Source organism: Ovis canadensis, chromosome 1 (assembly GCF_042477335.2).
Source record: "Ovis canadensis isolate MfBH-ARS-UI-01 breed Bighorn chromosome 1, ARS-UI_OviCan_v2, whole genome shotgun sequence".
In the NCBI taxonomy this organism is placed as follows: Eukaryota; Metazoa; Chordata; class Mammalia; order Artiodactyla; family Bovidae; genus Ovis; species Ovis canadensis.
The window spans coordinates 194,196,907-194,205,714 of record NC_091245.1 but is presented as its reverse complement, the minus strand read 5'-3'; the positions used below and the strand labels follow the sequence as shown (position 1 = coordinate 194,205,714).

The window sequence follows — 8,808 nt, the reverse complement described above, 5'->3', positions numbered from 1 at the left end:
TTAGAGATATAATGCATTTCCCAGTGTGTAAGCAGGTCATTATTAGGAAAATTTAAAAAATTATTGTATATATAATACATTATGTTTATACAGAAAAATCTTAGTAGTGAATCAGATATCATTTCTTTAGATTTTCTAGAGATGGTTTAAGATGCCACCTATTTAATTCCAGTTTTTTGGCTAACTGCTAACTACCACTTTAGTAACTCAGATTGTGTTAGACTTACATTATTTTTTCTAATGCAGCATTTTTGGTAGGTGTAGACAAAACCCAAATGTGGTGAGATGAAGTGATTCACATAATTGTTTTAATTCTGTTTCTGTCTGCTAGTCTTCATGGCTCCTTTCCTGGTCACAGGCCTTTCTACTCCTGAATCAAGTTGGAGACCCTCAGTAGACAGTGGTATATGGAAGTCTGCAAAAGGGAAAATACCTTAGATTGTTCTTAATGTATTATGGATTTCTAATAACAATTTTTTACAAGATTATAATTAATTATTAGAAACACATAATTGACCCCTTTAGTCCATTTCATATATCTTAAAAAAATTGGTGGGGTCTGTCCACATATATTTTAGATTATACATGACAAAAAGGTATTTGAAATTTATTTATTGCTAGATGAATGAAATGGACCTTAAGAACTTACACTCTATTTCAGAAATATTTTACTTACTTGGAAGCCCAACATTCTGATAAAAGCAATACATTTTCAAAAATATGAGTCTTACCTCTTCTGTGGCATTTAGAAATAGAAGAGAAAATTGAAAGAATTTTAAGTTTTATTTCTCACTAAATAGAATAAATTTCTCCCTGTGATATGTGAGTATGAAATAGTGACTCTGACTTTTAAAAAGTACTAAAAAGACATCTAACGTGAACTAATTTTGAAAAAAAAATCCATTCTCACAATAACAATATTATTTATTTCACATATTATCTTCCAGTTCTTATTTACATATGTATTTCTTAAATTACTTTTAAATTATTCTTACATTATGGATCAAAATATATATAATTTAGAATCCTGAAACTTGATTAACATTACATCATAAACATTTTTCCTATTATTAAACTTTTATAAGCAAATAGCCAGGGAAATGATGGTCTTCAAAGTGATCACTGAGCAGTTTTGTACCTTTACTATTGATGCCATTTATATTATTTCAGGCTACATAGAAAACCTTCCACTTATTTTATAGTCTACCACATTTTATAGTATTGCTCAGTTTGATCTCCCTTAATATTCTCATACATGGCTTTGAATGACTGCTGACTACTTTCAGAAGTTATGTCAATTCTCAAAACCTGAGGAAAGAATGTGTCACTGGATCTGAAGTTAATTCCAAAAGAACAATTTTTGAAAATGTTTTTGAATCATGGCAGTATCCCATTAACACCAACTTGAGCTGAGATCCAGCCATACATATACAGAATGCATAGATGTAACTAGAATAAATCATGAGATGAAGGATACATAGATGCTATACAGTGGGTAAAAAATACACAATCAGAAAACAGACTGAAGTGTGAGGTAATAGAAAGTGAGGCTGAGAAGAGTACAGGTGATTGCTAGTATAGCATTCCTTCATAAGGCTTGGTGCGTAGTAGGCATTCACCAACCTTAGGAAATTATAGAGCCACTTTCCTTTACTCTTTCTTTAAAATTGTTGAATGAATCCATATTTGTTAAAGAAATTAGAAACTCTCGTATTATTTGGATTTGTGGTCCATTTCCATTCATATTCTGTACAATATATTTTTCTTGGTTAATATTTAAGTTCTCTGAAGAAAGCTGGTTGCCAGTGTTCTAGATATTAAAAGAAAACCCTTTTGGAATTTTAGGAGCTATTTCAAAGAGTGTTAATGAAGTTTGAGTAAAAATTTAGGGAGGAAATACATTTTTTTGAGTTGTGAATAGACTCTTACTAGTAAACTCAATGTTTATTAATAGGCTACCAAGTGCCAGGCATGGTTCAGGTCTTGGGGATACTACCATGAATAAGACGTGGTAAGGCTGTCTTGAAAAAAGCTTAAAGGTTAATGGGAATACAGACACATAGGTATTGTAACACACTGGAATCATGGTAAGGAGCAGTTAAGATAGCACAGAAGAAGGAGATCAAGAAAGACTTCCTAGAAGAAATAATTTCTTAGCTGGAGGAGAGATAAACATGTGCAGAGACCTGAATGAGAGAGGCACAGATAAACATATAGGAACAAGAAAGGAGAGATGGTTGAGGGAATTGATGAGAATTCCCAATGAAGAGAGCATAGCTCCTGGGAGATGAAGTAAATGGGATTGAAGAGGTAAGAGGCTACCAGATTAGGTAGGGCCTTACAACTCATGTTAAGAAATCTTGGCTTTATTCAAAATGTGTGGGAAGTTAGTGAAAAGTTTTAATTAGGGGAGTGACATGATCAGATTTGGGTTTTTTCAAACGAGCTACTTGGCTATAGTGGAAAAGAGGTTAGGCATAGAGATGAGTAGAAGACTGTTAAAATAATTGAAGATACTGATGCCCTGAAATAAGATAAGGAAAGAAGTCAGAGGAGTCAGAATGAAGTTTAGGATTCTGTTTTCGACATCTAAGCATATCTAGTACAATTACTAGATTTAAAATAGTAGAAGATTTAGAATAGTAGAAGAGGTTTAGGGAGATGATTAGTTCAGATTTAGATAAGTTGCTGTCTTTAGGACTTCTAAATGGGGCTGTTCAGTAAGGAAATGAATATTTGGATCCAGAAAGAAGAGTGACATCTAATGAGTCATGTTGATGGCAACTGAAGCTGTAAAAGTGGATGGCATCTTGTAGGGAGAGTGTCGTGTGAGACTATAACAGGCTGTAAAGCTGAAGAAACACATCGAACAGATAGTAAAGAAGAAAGTGCAAAGACTGCAAGAAACTAAAGATGTAGGAGGAAAACCAGGAGACTGGTATTTCAAACATCAGGAGTAGGGTGATACCTTAGATAGTATGTAGGCACTTTAGGAAACTAGAAATTATAGATTTTTCCTGGTTAGGGCTGGAAGACATCTTCGCAACCATACTGACCCATTTCTGAGTTAAAATGAGGAATTGAAGGCTCAGAGAAGTAAAATGATTTAAGGTTATATGTTTAGGTCAGTGCATCTCAAACTTATTTGTAGGAAGAATCCCCTCCTCCTTTAAAAAAAAAATCTTTATAAAACAATGTATTTTTCTGGCCATGCCACATGTGGCTTGTGGGACCTCAGTTCCCTGACCAGGGATCAAACCCAGGCCCTCAGCAGTGAAAGTGTGGTGTCTTAACCACAGGTCTGCCAGGGAGTTCCCCATTGACCAATACTTTTGTAAAACTACAACAAAAATTTATTGCTTAAAAATTGAAATAAAAAGAACGCATACCAAATATAAGCCTAAATCATGTTTTTTAAAAAAGGTATAATTTGCATACAGTAAAATTTAATGTTTTTAGTGTATAATATTTTTATATGTGCATACAATTGTAAAGCCACAGTCAAGATGTAGGCCAGTTCTAGGCTCAGAATTTCCTCCTTCCCATTTGTAGTCAGCCCCTCTTCTTACCTGTAACCTAATGTTTTTGCCTATTCTTTTCCAGAATGTCATATAAATCAGCGGTCCCCAACTTTTTTTTAGCACCAGGGACTGGTTTTGTGGAAGTCAATTTTTGCACAGACTAGGGGAGCAGGAGATGGTTTGGGGATGATTCAAGCATGTTGCATTTACTGTGCACTATATTTCTAATCTCATGCCTGTGGCCTGGAGATTGGGGACCCCTGACATGAATAGAATCACCATGTGTGGTCAGGTTTCTTTTTAGTCTGGCTTCTTTTACTTAGGATACTGCGTTTGAGACTCATTCATGTCATTGTGCTATGAGTGGTTCCTTTTTATTGTGAATAATATGTCATTGTATGGATATACTGCAATTTGTTTATGCAGTGATGAAATGAATGGATAATTGTTTCTTGTTTGGGAGAGTATATAAATAAAGCTGCTAAAAATGTTAGTGTACAGTGTATGAATGTAAGTTTTCATTTCCTTTGGATAAATAACTAGGAGTGGGATTGTATGATAGGTGTGTAATTTTAAGGAATTACTGTACTATTTTCCTGAGTCTTAACCATTTTATGTTCCTGTCAGCAGTGTATAAGAGTTCCAGCTGCCCTTCTGGTATTTTTAATTTTCTATAACTATTTTAATAGATGTGTTATTGTATGGCATTGTGGTTTTAATTTGCATTTCCTTAGTGACTAATAATATTATTTTTTCATATGATAGTTTGCCATCCAAACATCTTTCAAGCCCAACTTTATTTTATTAGAGACAACAGACATAAAATTACTCTTAATCAGATTGCTATGAAAGTTTCCATGTCCCCTGCATTGTAAGGTGTATTATAAACCACCAGGGAAGTCCCTATATTCATTCTTTTTTAGATTCTTTTCTCATACTGGTTATCACAGAATATTGAGTATAGAGTTCCCTGTGCTATACAGTAGGCCCTTGTTGGTTATCTGTCTTATGTATAGTAGTGTGTGTATGTTTATCCCAAGCTCCTGATTTATTCCCTGCTCCCCTCCAACCCACGTTTCCGCTTTGGTAACCATAAGTTTGTTTTCAGTATCTGTTTCTATTTTGTTAATCTGTTCCTTTGTATTGTTTTTTAAAAAATAATTACGTTCTACACCTGAATATCTTATGATATTTGTCTTTCTCTGCCCGACTTACTTCACTTAGTATGATAATCTCCAGGTCCATCCATGTTGCCGCAAATGGCATAATTTCATTCTTTTTTTATGGCTGAGTAATATTCCTCTGTGTGTGTGTGTGTGTGTGTGTGTGTGTGTGTGTGTGACATATCTTCTTTATCCATTGCTCTGTCAGTGGATATTTAGGTTGCTTCCGTGTCTTGGCTCCTATAAACAGCACTGCAGTGAACATTGGGGTGCATGTATCCTTTTGGATTATCGTTTTCTCTGGATATATGCCCAAGAGTGGAACTGCTGTATCACATGGTAGTTCTGTTTTTAAGGAACCTCCATACTGTTCTCCATAGTTATTGTATATAAAATAAAAAAAGTATTTTCTATTCCTCAATGCTTAAAAACTCCTGGATGGGAAACTGATGAGGCGGTTGAACTTGCATTTTACTTCTTGCAACTATCACTGACTCTCATTTCCTTGGTAGACTGTCTGGCTTACTTTGTTATCATTTCTAGGGGAAATGTAGAACCAAAATGTAATCAATTTGTGTCCCTGTCATTTCTGTGCTGTAACCCTTTGGGAAAGAAAAGGTCTATAGAGGGATTTTTTTTTCTTTCTTTTAAAAGAAGTCTCTGTGACTGCTATACTTAGGTTCCTTGATAATAGTGAAGAGACTATTTGGGCATTGAAAATAGTGTAGAGGATAGGTATAAGGGACTACTAAAGTTTGGAATGTCTGTTCATCCTTCCAGCTGTGGTAGAGACATAGACTACATTATAGGTTTGGTGCTCTTTCCTATATTATGTCGTTAATAGGGAAGGTGTAAACTAAGAGGCATCAAGCAACAAGGAGATGGCCACTGATAAATTGTGTGCCAAAGCTGGGTTAACGCCCTTTGGTGCCATTAGCAAGCTAAAGCATATGGAAAAAAAGGTAATGGATAGGTAAAAAGAGCACAAGTGGTGAGAAACAGTAAAGTGAGATTCCTGCTGTAGATATGATTACTGGGTTTTATGGACTGAGTTTTTGTGTCCTTCCCCAAATTCGTATTTTGAAATCCTGATTACCCCCTTGCCTAGTGTCATGGTGTTAGGAGGTGGGGCCTTTGGAAAGTGATTAGTTCATGAAGGTGGGGTCCTTATGAATGGGACTAGTCCTTAACAGAGAAGGAAATGACAATCCCCACCAGCATTCTTGCCTGGAAAATCCCATGGACAGAGGAGCCCTATCATCCATGGGGTCAAAGAGAGTCGGACACGACTTAGTAACTAAACCATCACCACTAGTGTCCTTAAACTAGAGACCCCAGAGAGTGTCTGGCCCCTTCCACCATGCAGGTACACACTGAGAGCAGAACTGTCTTATCAACCAGGAGGAGGGCCTGCACTACACACCATATCTGCTGGAGGCTGACCTTTAACTTCCCAGCCTCCAGAACTGTGGGAAATAAATGTATGTTGTTTAAGCTACCCCATTATGATATTTTTGTTACAGCAGCCTGAACAAACTAAGACACAGCAGGATTAAGCTGTCCTGCTGCTACCTATATTATTGAGACCTCAAGCTAAGCCCAGAACAGCTTTATAGATAGTTTGAATCTGCAAGCTGCTTTGTTGTTTTTGTTTTTTTGCCACAATATAGGGCATGTGGGATCTTAGTTTCCCAACCAGGGATTGAACCCATGCTCCCTGAAGTGGAAGGGCAGAGTCTTAACCACTGGACCACCAGGAAGACCCTGCAAGCTTCTTTTAAAGGTCTCCCCTTCCCCTTTAAAAAAAGATTTGTTCTTCATTCTGAATGTAATTAGAAGTTCAAATTTTTTACTGCTGACTCGTCAAAAATTGTTACTACCTCTAAGTATATATGTAAAACTTGTAACTTGATTAAATTTGTTTTATTGCTATTCCTTTCCTCTATATCATTTAGGCCTCCTTCACTTTTCCTCTGCCCTCTCAGTTAACTTTCTGTTGCGCTATTTAGCTAAGTGGAAGTATTGTTGGTATTTCGGCTAGAACAATGTTTTGTTCTATAGGTCTGTTCTATTCATTGCAGAAGATTTAGCACTTGTATTAGTGTCCTGTGGCTGCTATAACACATTAATACAAACTACATTGCTTAGCATAGTTACTCTCGCAGTTCTGGAGGCCAAAATTCTGAAATGAAGGTGTGTGCAGTCTTTAGGGGAAGAGGGACATTTTCCAATCTTCTGAGGCACATCTGGCTTCTCTATTAAATGCCAGTAGTGCTTCCGACCCCGTATTCATGAAACATAATGGTATCTCACATTACTAAATGCCTCTGGTACTTCCTGACATTAAGAACCACTAGAACCTTTAATTATCCTTCAGTTATCTTTTGTTTCTAAAAGGATACACTTCGCGACACAGCAAGTGATAAAACTTAGAATGCCTGATTATACAAGCACAGATGGCTCAGATAATACGACTTTATTTAAAAAAGTGAATTGTGTACTTTGCTTCTTGAGTCCCTCCCTAATACTGCCTTCTTCAGTCATGCCAGGATTTAGCATGTGCTTCTTTTTGAAAAAATCAAATAGGTAGAGACCCTTTCTTTGGGAAAGCTCTTAGGTCATCCTGCCAAGCTCCAGTGTTGGAAGTTATCCTGTCAAATTTTCGACAGGTTTACAGTAGGGCCCCCTCTAGGATATGCTGCCTAGATTCTAGCACTAAATGGTCAAGTGAGGATTACAGATAGGAACAGCAGTTCCAAGCCGTGAATGTTGACACCTTCTGTCCCCAGCTGTCACAGTTATTATTTCCTTTATTATAGCTTTAGTGTCTTCAAGTCATTCCTGGTATAATCCCTTTTAATAAATTGTTTTAATCTGTAGTTCAATAGATCTATGGAATGCTCACTTAAACTTTTATTACAGTTTCCTTGGTCTCTACATCAGCTCTTTTTTTTTTTTTTGCCACACTGGCTTGTGGGATCTTAGTTTCCCTACCACGGATTGAACCCAGGCTCAGGGCAGTGAACGCCCCAAGTCTTATCCACTGGACTGCCAGGAAACTCCCTGCATCAGCTCTTAATGCTTCTCCTCAGCCACACTGGTATGCTGTCTAGCTGTTACAGATTTTTTTCAGAGCAGATCCCTTTTTTGTATTTTACTCTTTATCCATAGCATTCACTTTTTTAGAGTAATGTTTTTGCTTCCTCTATTATACTGCTTTAAAAAAAACGAATGTTTAACATGAATGAAACATATGTTCATAGCAGCAGATGAACGAGGGAAAGAAAACAGTGAAATGTCTTACTCTGCCTATTTACTCTCTGATGTAATGTGGTTCTCCATAGCTATAAATAAATATTCATGCTTCATACTTCCAGTATCTTTCATTTTATTTCATTGATGTATAGCTTGACTGGTGACTCAGATGGTAAAGAATTCGCCTGCAATGCAGTAGACCTGGGTTTGATCCCTGGGTTGGGAAGATCCCCTGGAGGAGGGCATGGCAGCCCTCCCTAGTATTCTTGCCTGGAGGATCCCCATGGACAGAGGAGCCTGGCGGGCTGCAGTCTGGAGTCACAGAGAGTCGGACACGACTGAGTGACTTAACACACAGCGCACATCATATAACTGGAGACAATCTATTTTTAGTAACAGCCACTATTTGCCAATAAGGAGCTGTGCATTCTTTAATGTGCATTTTCTTAATCCACACAAGGACTTCATGAAATTGGTAATATCTGCATTTTGTAACTGAGAAAAATGAAGGCTAGAGAAATTAGTGACTAGCTCAAAGTTACACAACTAGTGAATGACAGAACTAGGATTCAAATTCAGGTTTATCTGATAGTATTCAGGCTCTTAATGGCTCTATTATACTCCCCCACATGAGAACAGAAGGAAATGTGAATCTTTTCTCTTCATTTTGGGGTATAGGACTGGCCAGAACAATAATTTTGATACTTTCTTTTGAACTGTTTGGTGTGTCTATCCCCAGGAGCTCTGTATCTTTTTGATGCCCTGAGTTACTCCTCTGTACCACCAACCATGTGGCATTTCATGTAGGCCTTTCTTGTCTTTCCCTCCAAAGGCACTTGGGATGCTAAAGCCACTGACATCCCTGTTTT

The 8,808-nt window shown here is 37.0% G+C and overlaps 1 protein-coding gene across 1 annotated transcript in view; it reads left to right on the top strand.

Annotated features, from left to right (window-relative positions):
• Positions 1-8,808, top strand: part of UBXN7 (UBX domain protein 7) — a 50,603-nt gene that overhangs the window by 1,606 nt on the left and 40,189 nt on the right. The gene's annotated exons all lie outside the window — the stretch shown is intronic.